This window comes from Nesoenas mayeri (genome assembly GCF_963082525.1).
Source record: "Nesoenas mayeri genome assembly, chromosome: 13".
NCBI classification, from domain to species: domain Eukaryota; kingdom Metazoa; phylum Chordata; class Aves; order Columbiformes; family Columbidae; genus Nesoenas; species Nesoenas mayeri.
Window position 1 is genome coordinate 8,490,062 of NC_137550.1, and position 13,248 is coordinate 8,503,309.

The 13,248-nt window shown below is 36.7% G+C and overlaps 1 protein-coding gene across 1 annotated transcript in view; it reads right to left on the bottom strand.

The window, feature by feature from the left end:
• Positions 1 to 13,248, bottom strand: part of LOC308045506 (connector enhancer of kinase suppressor of ras 2-like) — a gene marked incomplete at both ends in the record, with an annotated part of 166,383 nt that overhangs the window by 92,062 nt on the left and 61,073 nt on the right. The window lies entirely within an intron of this gene.

Genomic DNA, 13,248 nt, shown 5'->3' on the forward strand with positions numbered 1-13,248 from the left:
ATTTCCAAAATTGCAAAAGAAGCCTGGTTTACTAAATAAACTTGTTTTGCTGTGCATTAGAGAAGAGAAAAAAATATATATATTGTAAAAATACATAAAATCCTAGCCACTGTTGTTCTGCAAATTACAAAATGTATTAAGAAAATGCATTCCATCTTAATGGCTGGGGACTGCAGTTCAAGTACAACATTGTTCAAATTTGTTTTGGCTTTTTCTTTAAAAACTCTTCTCATTCTGAATCAGGAAATTAGCAACACTATACAATAATAAAAAAAACAACCCTTCTCAATATCTTTAATAGCATTTGCCTATCAGTTTATTATGACAGTCTAACTGCAGTATTATAATCTATTCTATGTGCACAGAACACAATGAAATTTCATAAAAATAAAAGCATGGAATTTATTAATAACTATGTTAATAGTATGCAAATGTGCAAGATCATAAAACAAATTAGAGTACATTATCTGAAACACCTCAGTACTTTTCTACGCACAGCTTTCCTCCCTCTGTGCTCCCCTCCATTGTAATTATTCTACCTTTCAGAGGAAATTGTGTCACAATTCTTTCTTGTCTCCCGAGTCTCTAATTTGGAACTTGTCACAGTGTTTCTAAGATCGACCTTCCTATTATCTTGTAAATAGACGCATTAAGTAGATAGTGCTAAGATTAAATATTTTAACCTTATTTTAAAACTCGTCATTTGCATTATATTTTTAACTTGCAGAAGAAGCTTTAGCATTTCCATTGTAATTGATATGTATAAATGTAATCAAGCATCATTAAGGTGCCTTGAAAAGCAATTTTATTGAAAAAGCCACGTGTTTCTGATTTCAGATAAGAACTAGGAGATGATAGTCATTCCTTTAAAAATCAGACTCAAAAAGACCATCAGTCCAGCTATCAAAGCAGAATATGGTATTTAGATATTTTTTTTTTAATTATGTTTGAGTGTTGAGAGTCAAATGACTGGACACCTGGTAAGAGGAACAGAGTTAGAGAAAAGCAGAAGATGAGGATATATTCATGCAAGTGTCTCCTTGGAAAACATGGAAAATATGTTGCTGGTCTGGGCCTTGAAATGACCGTGGAAGAAAGATGATCAAGAGCAGACACAGACACTGGATGCAGATTTGCTTGTTCAGGCTTCTCTAAAGGGTCACTCATTATGACAAGACTTGACCCAACAGATGCCAGGCTAAAACTGCACAGGAGACTGGTTTCTATGAAGAAATTGTTAGGATGATCAAGAATTAACCAGTGTTCTTATCGCCCACCTAAACATTTTTTAAGTAGCTTTTCTGCTGTAGCTCTCGCTACAGGTCTCTGAATATGCTACATAAAATCACCTTGGCCTGCTTGATCCCAAGGAAGTCAATGGGATTTAAATCCTGTAATATCCAAATATTCTCTCTAATTGGGTAAGCTTGAATAAGCTGGAACATCTTAATGTTTGCTATGTACAAGGATGAGAAAATCTTACTATGGTACAAGTATCTAAAATACAAAGTTGTATGAGAAAATTTAATTATACACAGCACAGGCATTCAAAAATGTCCTACAACATTAAACAAATCAAATACGCCAGTACCTCTGTCAGGCTAATCAGTGTGAGAAGTATATATTTTCTTAAAATGCATTTTTAAATCATATCATCATACAATGGGGTCACACAATATGATCCAGCACATCACGACACGTCATCAATGTATTTTTTGCTTAAGGTGTGTAAAAACATGAAATCTGCTATTCAGTTATGTAGACTGCTTGTTGCCATAACAGTGTCAAGTATAATGGAAGGTACTTTTATGCAAATAAAAATATTACGACACAACATCTGGTCCCAGATGACTTGGGCCACTGGTCTTTTTTCAACATACAGAATGTGCACTTTGTGATACATCCAAATATATTTTCAAAGACCATGCCACTCTCACTCTGAGTCTGCTGGCCACATTCTGAATATCTTAATTTCATTTTTTCCATATACATTTTCTGTTTTCTTCATTTTTTTCCTCATTTATTTATTTTATAACTTCTAAGGCTTTTGTATGTTCCTCTTCACAGCTTTAGATCAGTCATTCAGCAAGTACTTGATTTTTTTTTTCTGTTTTTAAATAGTCTAAATAAGTATACCTTGCTATCTATCTCATTTATCAAACAAAAATATATCTATTTAAAACTGTAACTAAAACTGGAGGTGCATAGCAGGGACTACAGAATGCTAGTTTAAAGATTTTATTAAGCAATATCCAGTCAAAACAAACTTGTGTATTTTCTAGATCAAAATATGTGCTCCAGATGTGGAAGATAGTTGTTATATTGAAACTGTCTAAAGACATATCAGGGATCAGCTGGTTTATTTATTCTACTTTTTGCTTGGAATCATCGAAAGCATTGAAACAGCTATTTGTTTAGTTAACACTCGTTCTCACAAAAGTTTTAAGAACAGCAATTTTGAAAAGCACAGATTCCCTCTGAAAGGAGATTTTACGTCTCATTTCAGCTGTAAAATGTAGTGTGGACATTTCTACCCCTGAACCATAAGGAGATGTATTTCTGTGGAAGCAATCAACCCTCAGTTCCAGAACCAGCAGAGCCTGATCCTAACCTGTGCTTACAATAATACTTTATCTGGAAGAGAATGTTTTACAGCTTTGAACTCCAGGAGCATCACCCTGAGCTGTTCGTAACTCCTCTCCCGCTGTACTTCTAAATTCACAGCTTCTGCTCAACTCCATCTTCACAGCAAGTTTAGATCTAAACTCCCTGGAAGTGAATTTGCATTTTAAAAGTCTTCTCCCTTTCAAAATGTATTTAATGTTTTCTCGTACTTTTTTGAGCAAAACCTTAATATTACATCAGCATGAAATAATGAAACCTTCTTGCAAGCACACTGACATAAAACGGTGAACGTACCGCACCATCCGTGCACCGTTTGTCCTTTGTCAAGCTGACATCTGTGCATGTTTAACAGCTTCAATGGCAACCCTCAGAAAAAACGCCCCTAGGATGATAAAGCTGTGGCAGCGTCACTTTTCTGATAAGCACAAAAGCCAGAGCAGAGAGGAATAAGGCAGTTCGGGTACTTTGTGGCTTCTTTTCACGTCACAAGATAAATGGTTTCCAATTACTTTCCCTCTAGTACGAAGTAAGGACTGATCTGCATATGGCTTCAATTAAAAAACCCTGTGTAAGCCAGACATCTGCGATGGCTTGACCTCTTCCATATGTGTACAAAACAAGCGATGCAGGATATGCTGATTGGGGATACTGTGATAAATAAACAAGATCAAAGGATGACCTAGGAGATATTACCTCCAAAAATGTATTAGACCACGGGCTGGTGACTTTTAAAAATTGCTACCAAGTATTGGCCACATTAGTGCTCACCTGGCTGCAACTGATGGTTCCCAGCGTGCGCCACGACTACCCAAACGTCACGTCCCTCTTAGAAGCACCTAAATTACACCCAAATTCTTCTCAAAATTTCCTTTTTCCATTCCAGAGAAACTCCACCAGCTTTATGTCATGGACAAAACATCTCAAGCCTATACTGTACCTTGCCAGTACTCTCTGATCTTCATTCACGTGCTGCTCAGCAAAAGTTAATGAGGTTGCACACATGTAGCACACTGTCCAACATCAAACCTGTATTATTTGTTACTAAAACCTCGCAACCAATTAAATTTTGTTATTTATTTCATAATAATCATAGTTTTGTGTAAAAAAACCCAACCATCCAATCATAGGAATTCTAATATTTTCATTTTTAAATTACCTTTTAAAATTAACTATAAGGTAGAAATCCAAGATTAGAGGGTAAGAGATTCAGTACATAGGACAAAATTAGAACTTTAAATGATGGTGAATTATTAAAAGTTCAGAGAATAAATGATAGGCTTTTCTTTTGGAAATAAAACATTGACACTGACCAGTTCCCTTAGATCAGACATTTAGCTTCAGTTCTGGCAGAATTGGTGGTTCCGTGTTAAAATTATACCAGATTTCAAATCAGTAATCGCTAAAGAAAAAATTAGCTATTGCTTTCTGCAAGGGAAAGATCATTTTGCAAATGAAACACATAAGCAATAAATGTAATAATTTCCAGTGAAATATCTACAGCCGCAGAAAAAAATTCAAAGCTAATTTTAAATATTCATAATATTGTTTATACTTAATTATTTAAACTACCAAATAAGTAGCAGTGCAACTATTTTTCATTAAAAGACTAAGAATTACCAATGTATTTTATGTGAATCATTATAGAGACAACAATTTCTTTGATGTTTTAGACTTTGAACACATGAACAAACCAGTAAAATATCTGTATATCACTGAGCTTTTGAGTTATTTTAAAGAAATTTGAATATTATGTTAATGGAATGATATTTTTTATATATAATGGAGAAAGTTAATATCTTTCTGCAACGGTCTGCATTAATCTTCCTTTTTGTTCCAAAAATAGAATCCTGTACCCCCTTAATCTGATACACCTTCCCGCTACTATTTAATGTAATTAACCAGATCTGGATCAATTAGTGGGATTCAGCCAAGGAACCGTCCACCAGTGCCCATGTGTTCTGGGTGTGGAGAGGCACAGACCTGTCATCACCCATGTGCCGATGCCTCCCCCCACGGATCTTCTGGATTTTCTCCCAAAAAATCACTGGTTTAGACTCCACCCCACTGGTGACCTCCTCACCACCCCAGGATCCTCATGGATTTACTGTTCTGTCAAGTTTAGTTGCGACTGCGTAAAACTGCCAAATGTTGCCACAGGTGCTATGGGGTGAGATGGTGCAGACAAAGGCAACACAATCACAAAAACATCACCTGCTTTTAGAATTATTCCCATTTGGATGTTTCTCACTCCCAGATATTATGAGACTTCACACAGCTTTGGTAATGACTTTTAATAAAGCACGCTAAGCCATCCATTGCAGCTAGCTAATGGATTTAAATTATATATTTAAATGTTTAATGCAATAGTATACAATTAAATGTTAGGTAGCAATACACCAAAACCACATGCTAGTGTTTGATGGAAAGGGCAAGTCCCCTGTACTGCAAGTCATGATTATAGAAAAACAGTATGTTTTCCTTCAATACACCCTGCTTAATGCATCATTGCTGTGTTTGCAGCGAAAGATCAGAACAGGAGAGATACCACTGAGCGCTCCAGAATTCAGAACTTAACATTACTGAGTTTAACTCTTGTACAAAAGCATGGGTTTTAGTGGCATTTTTATGAAATCACAGCATACTTTGGAAGTCTGTATTTTTACACTTTACTGAACAGAGCGCTAACTTTTCAAAACTGCGTGATGAGAGCAGGCCAACAATTTCCAGACATGTTTATTGTCACAGTGATTTGAAGTCAGCAGTAAGAACTATTTAACATGAAGCCTATATCTGCAATGCTCTAAGTGTGTAGAACACACAAGACAACGCCAGATAGAACTAAAAAGTTCCCAGGATTTAAACAGCTGCTTTTTGCTACCTCTCGCTTTCCTCCCTTCTTGTGCATGAAGAATTCAAACAAGAAGGATAAAGACCATCTAAGCCACTGACATGAGTTGTTTTTACAAGTCAGTGCACACGCAGACGTCTGAGCACAGTAAATTAATGTGGATTTGCATCAACAACCAGTAATTATGTTTCATGTCAGCCAATAAAGAGCAAATGAACAATGAATTAGATTGTCAGAGCTGCCCAGAACCACAGATATTTTCAGCCACAGAAAAGTTTTAATCAGTTCCAAAATTTAACGCACCTATCAACAACTAACAAAACCTTAAGGGTAGTCCACAGACCAATCCCAGAACAACTTGTCCAACTAGATTTACAAATTTGTCCAGTGTTTTTGCACTGTCCATAATCAGTATTATTTCCATAACTCCCAAAACCCAGAGTATTCACCCAAATGCTCTTGTCAAGATTCAGTTACCTAAGTCACTTTTCATAAGAGTTTCACTGTACTTTGTTTTAAATGTTTGCATGAACTCGGCTATAAAGCTCTAAAATTGCCAAATTAACATCCCCTTCTGCACAAGAGAAAGACACAGTTGCTTAGTATTAAGCACCACATGACATAACACTGTTATTGAAAATCACATTTACTGAAGACAATATATTCTGTAGCCTATGGCATTCTGTATAAAAGCAGGGATTCTTAAAATAAAAGGCTATGACAGCTGTTTAGTACATGTGGGTTTGTATGACAGCATTACTACTGGTATTATAACATAATAAAAGAGTGATCTAAACAGTTTCACCTGATCACACCAACTCCTACACTTGGCTCTTATTCCTGTACTTACAGTCTTGCAAAAAATTAAATGTCCACTTTCCTCAAGGATTTGAGAGAGCACAAATCCATTCTCAGCTCAAAGTTGCCCACAAATATCATGCAGAAATAGAAAAATAAAGGTGTGAAGCACTATTTTATCTCAGAGACGATGTTTGCATAGCTTTGATGAGAATTTCTCACAAGATTTCCTCTTGTGGCAAGCTTTAATCAAATACACTCTAGTGTTCTCAAAAGCAATGGAGAAATCTAGCAACACATTTTATCATGAGGACCCAAATATTACAAGCATTTTTTTTTTTTCATTCCTTTAGTCTAGAAATAAAACAATAAAAAAGAAAACATGAGTCCTCTGCTGCACAACTTACTCATGTGTCCCTAGCAGCTATTCCACACATTTCACAACAAAATTCTAGGGAAAGTAATAAATCATATCCACTTAATTGGATATGTCAATTCTAATTAGTCCACAAAGGCCAGGTAAGTATCCTTAGGAGACCACGGGATATCTCCACATTGCTGCAGACAATGCAGCAGGTCAAGTGTCCAAATCTTGGCTAGTCCGTGGCATGGGACACAAGAGCTGACACAGAGCAATTCAGAATATTGGTGCAAGGCAGCAGGGGAATGAGATCAAAACCAGAATGTGGCCTCTTGCTTATTGCTGTGCACTGGTTTTAGCAAATTAGACGACTGTGCAATGAAGGATGCCTCAGGAGCACAAAGAAATCAAAGCAAAAGAAGCAATAAACACCCACTTCACGCTGTAACACGCAATGTTACAGCAGCTGGTTTCAGCAAAAACAACCATGAAGTGAAAACAGGTGTTATTACGTAGGTTTTCCTTCTGCCACTGCACAGGAAAAATGTCCATTCCTTATACCCAATAGTAATTGTGATCACTATCATCAACCTTGAAGGAACCAAACATCCAGAAGGACTGAAATTACAGACAAAAACATTGTCTTCCAGATCCAAACCTCAAAAGAAATCCAAATGATGTCAGAAATGAATGTACCATTATCATCCCCTAAACCAGAGGAATATACACAAATTATACTGTGTACCAACACCATTTGGATTGCATTACAGCCAGTATTTTCCCTCCTGCCCTGGTCTATAGCATCGGACACATGTGGTATTTCAACACCATATAATTAGCCTACCTATTCATTTGCATAAATTTCTGCCACTGCATTGGCCTAATAAGTAGTGATACAATTTATTTGCACATATTGCAGTGTGCTGTTCTCTGCCAGTGAGTGACAGGAACTCATATTATGAAAAGGCACCAAAACATTAATTGACAGAATACCACTGAGTTTACCCAGACACATAACCAGTCATAGAAGGTAGTAATGGATTATTAAAAATGGATTATTTCATAAGTTTATAAATGGAAATAAGTACATTGATTTTTCACTAGCCTGTGGTAGTTCCTGTAGTGGTGTATTCACCAGCCTGGCCTGCAATGGGTCAGGATCCTCATTCTCAGCGCTACTGAAATAGATGCATTTTCAGAAGAAAGTTACAGCCTTTGGAGCAGATTTAACACTGTGAATGGACCCTGTCTCTCCCTATTTTCTGAAAAACAATTCTTGTGTGACAAGAGGTAATCTCTCAACTATGTCAAAAAGACAAGAAAAACAAGAGCCTCTTTCCTCTCATTAATGTGTTAACATTGTCTTGCTCTACAGGAAACTGGAATTAAAATAGGAGTCAATACAGCAAATTTGTACCTTACTCAATTTTTCTTACCCAGCCTTAAGTAGGAAGAATACAGAAATACTTATAGCCTAAAATAATTGATCTGAAGTTATTAATAGATAACCTAATACCATAAAGATTGGATGCTTTACTTGTGGAAAAGAATTAGATGTGATCTACTGGAATTCACCTGACCTGCAGCCCACTCGCTCCTACTCTTTCCCTTTTGGACGGTGTGCAGGCAGCTGAAGTTTGAGTAAAATGCAGCCAACTCCTATTCTATTTCTGGTATATACACCTTCCTGACAAGACAAAACAATTATGCACAAGCACATGTAAATTATCTGTGAACAAAAGTACCTGAGGCTACTGTGAACCGTTTGTACAAACTTAATTATCTTCCTTAATGTTCTGATCCTAAAAGATTTTTGAAAATGCAAAAGTTGGCAACAGACTTCAAAAAGATAAAAAACAGACAGTCCTTAGAATAGTTTATTTTTCCAAATTGCATTATCTGAAAGTCTAAAAAATAATTAAGCAGCTAATTAAACTAAGCAAAAGATGATACATCCTCTCTAATATGTGAAATAATTAACCAACCCATTCTATACTATTAATTCAGCGGTTTGGCACAGCATAATAAATAATGCTGAACTACCAAAAGTTGAAATTCTTTTTCAATTGAGATTAATAAAGCTCTCTGGATGCATGTATGTTTGTATAGACAAAAATAATGTATGTGCCCGGTTCCTCATTACACTGAGGAGATGGAATCTCTCCTGATCTCTCCATGAGATGGCATTCCATGGCAAAGAAAGATTTATTTCCAGCTATTTAAGCAGCAATACGTATATAAAATGAAGATTTTATTCTAGAATAATTACCTTTGAATAACCTCTGACATGTGGGGGGAAATAAGTATCTGTCACAATGAATTATTTGTTAAAAATGAAACTTGATTACATGTCAGGTAAAGAAAGAAAAAATACTTCCCAATATACTCTCAATATTTACAAACCAACAAGTGCATCAGCAGAATGAAAGATGAAAAGGATCTCAAAAGAGATAACTGTAGGTATGGCCATTAAAAATAGTATTAATTTAAATAAAACTTGAATAATTTTGATTCATAAGAAACAACTGTGTCAATACAGAGGCAGCTATGGAAGGCTCGCTGCTTCATTTTCAGCATGGCATACTGCAAAATGAATTATTGCAAACTGCTTTCCATCTGACCAACAAATTACTATTACTGTGGCAATTTTGTTTAGGAGATGCCTAATTAAGAAAAAGTTAGAAAAATGTTAGGGGGAAAAAAGCGCATATTTGGTAGCTATATCCCACACAGGTTTTGTTGTTTTTTTTCTTAAAGTAGTAAATACGTGAGCAAATGACACTCACTGCAGTTGTTATAAACACGTTGACCCACAGGTGACTTTATTTTGCCTTCTAGCAGAAAATCTCTCATGCTTGGATTGCTAAATTCTGCAGTAACTGCAGACAGAGAAATGTTCTAATCTTTATTTCTCCTTGAATGCTATCACAGCACAGTGCCTAATTTCACTAGCTGAATGCCTATGAATTAACAGTGCTTTTAATTACTTTAGATACAATCTATATTTGAACATGCTTTTCATTTTACATTCATTTTTCTTCTGGTCATTATCAAAGTCTTTCTTTCCACTAGACTGTTTATATTTTAATTTGTGCGGGTCTCAACAACATACTGACTCCAATACTGCCCTAATGAAATTAAATTTACTTGCATAGGCTTGAACAGCAACCCATGTTGACCTCAAAATACTCCTTCTTTCCAATATATTTTACTGTCTATCAAAGAATTATTTTCCCCAGGCTCTACTGCTTCTTCAGAGTCAGCCTTTGTGCAACTAGTCCTCCAATACACACTCAGATTCATATTTCAGCTTTAATAAATTTACAGTCCAAATTCTAAATGGCCTGCACTTTTTAAGTCCATAGATGTTTTTTAGGTCACTTCAAATAAACAATTGCAGAGCAGCTTCTGACCGCACTAGTAAGAATGGACTGCTGACAGAATTTTTTTCCCCATATCCATCATTCCCAATTTTCTTCATAATTAAAACACTACTCAAAAATGTCTTTCTAGAATAGGCAAAGAACTGAAGCTGAAAGTATGGCTCACCTATGACTTTTCCTTTCATAGCACTTCAATTCAACCCAGAGCAATCCCAAGAAAGTGCCAGTATTCTCCCTCCTACAATGAAAGATACTCTCACCTTTTGGACTTCAATTTTATCCTTTCAAAACTCAGATTATTCTAACATTTTAAATTATTTTCTTTTTAAGGTCAAATACATATATTCTATATCACCATATTGCCACTTCTGTTATGCACAGGTGTATCTAGTACTTTTATTTTCCTGATTACTTTTTTCCCACCTCTTTCTTTCCAACTGCAGGTTGGCTTCTTCCCGTGTAGAATCTTTTTACTATAAGATTCTCATACGTAATGGGAATTTAAAGAAAGCTCTGAATTCAGAGCTTTCAAAAGAAGAATTAGGATCTGTGATTGTACTTACTAACAACATCTCTTCTGATTTTATTGAGAAATAAAATTATGGTTTGAATCATTTAATCAAGACATTATCAGTTGGGTTTTTTTTTTACATTTATTTGTGAGAAATGGATACAAAAACATATTGAGGACAAATGTGTGATAGATTCTACAACTAAACCTTCCCTGCCTTTAATAATTTGCATTTGAGAGTCTAGGTAATATGCGGTTTAGGACAGGGAATTAAAACCACAGGACATGCCTCCTTTATTTTGATTTTCCTGGCACATAGAACCCTCAGTATGGGTCAGCATGTCTGGATATGCTGTGTAACAGTTTGCCTCACTGTGACAGGAGCAGAGACACTGGGTTTTGATGTGTAACCCAAACAGCTGCTCCTCACCCCCCAAAAAACAACCAGTGGGCTGGTGGCCAGTGCCTCAGGGAGCACAGATGGAAAATACAGCGTCGCAACCGGCACTTCCAGCGTGGCCCAAGAGCTTGAGCTCAGATAGACCAATTTCTCATGGTTTACCGAAGCCACATCGCTTTCCTGTAGCTAAACCCAGGACCAACATGCAGCCAAATTCATGATGCATCACCAAGCCTAAGATCACCTGAGAGATTTCTACAGTACGCTGGAGATGCTGCTGTTGAAGCGTTACACAACCCAGCTAGCGAAGATGGAGCAGAACATCCTGCTAATACTGCCTGGAAGAAATAGGTCACGTCACTTGGATGCTGCCAATAGCCAAACAGAAATCTATTAAGAAGCCCATGTACGGGACGGGGGGTGGAATAAAAAATAAAAATCAATGCTCATTGGCATGGGCCACTGAGTGGATAATACACAGAGCACAGAGTTGTGCTGGCATTTATCGATATCAAGAGGAATGCGGCTCTGTGATCCAGACGGGAAGAGCACAGGGTGGGATGTGGGTGCTCAGCCAACACGGAACTGGGAACACCACGGAATTTTAGACCAGATTGTTTCAATTGATGTTTCCCCTGAATTTGCTTCATAACAAGTTTTGATTTTTTTTTTCCCCAGTATATGTATATATGAATCTACAAATATACTTACATTGTCCTCTATGAACCCTGTCCATACATACAAACACACACAATGCATTAATATATTATAGCATCTTGCTGACTGGGGCTGCATTCGCAGCACCCATAAACTGTATTAAGTTTGCTTATAATGTGACTCGGGAAATCAGGGGTAAGACAGAATGCTCCTTAAGACATTCCGATTCAAATAATTTCTTATCTCTTAGTTCCTGTTCACGGGCTCAAGCAAAACACAGATTCCCCTCCGCTCTTTTTAAAAATTACTTTTAAATAAAGTCTTCCCTATGATTTTTTAAGTTAGTCTAAAAATCCACTAGAGTGATGAACTCCAAATCGCAATTTTCACCAATCACTCAACTAGCAGTCAGATTTTAGTTCAATAATCTATTAATGTTTCAAGATTTAGGACAGAAGAAGAATAAAATGGTAATATTTAGAAGTGTATTTCAGGTATTAATAAAGGCAGCATCAGATCTCCTACCATTCGCTTTCTGACATTATTTAAAAGAATTAAGAGGAATTCTTCATGATGCTTTTTGGTTACATAGATTAAAAATCTTATAAATTATTATAGAATAAAAATAGACACTATACATAGTCTTGTAAAACTTTCAGTTGTGATCCTTGCTTGATAAAAGCTGCAAGAACTGAAGAATGTGTTGTGCAGAAATGTCAGAAAGAGAGAATAACCCCAAGAGCAGAGCCGCAGGCAGCAGGGACTGCGCTCACCAGAAACCGCATGGAAAGGGCACCAAGATAAAAAATTAGAAGCAGGGGGGGAAGAAAAAAAAGAAGAAAGAAAGAAAAAAAACCCATGCAGGCATTTGAGAGACAGAGTGAGAAAGGAAGGGTAAGGGCTGAAAGGCAGGAGGCTAAATAAATGATACCAGGAGCTGGAAAATCCCCGTCCTGCTTTGAAAGAAGAAAGAAAATCATGAGATACAGTGAGAGCAGAGCTGCACCACGGACCAGCAGGGCAGCGCTGAAGAACTGCAGCTTCTTAGTGAGAAAAAGAAAAAACAAGGATAAAAAAATTCAGCAAGGGTCCTCCTAATGGGCATAGCTGACCAGAGGGCGTTCTTTGTCCAGAGGAAACTTCTCAGGTCTGCTATTTCTGCCCGGTGTCAGGACACGGCGCTGTGCTGATGGAACATGGTGGGGTGCTGAGGTTCCAATCACCCCGGTTTGTTGGGCTGTGCGGATCGCAGCAGTTCATACGTCTGGCTGCATCAAGGCCAAAAGCATTTCTTGGATTTGACATATATTAACATTTAGTTTGTAAGAACAGATAGCAAACTACATGAAGTATGTTTTCTAATTATAGGTACTTCCTAGAAGCATATGCATAATAAAAAGTACTTTGTACTGTTTGTTTTTTCATAGATCAAGTGCATTTTCCCACTTGTTTTCTATTATACTGCTAAGTGCCACTTTCCCTGTTGGAGACAATTTATCTTATCCAAATCCCACAGGATAACTGAGTTTGTGCAAAAGCAGAATACCTGGCAAAGAAGTAAAATACTGGATCCTTCATCATTTTACTATTGTGCTTTTCTTTATTTTCAATATCCTTTCACCTGCTCACCTACAATAAGTTATTTTTTTCATTAGAATTAATATA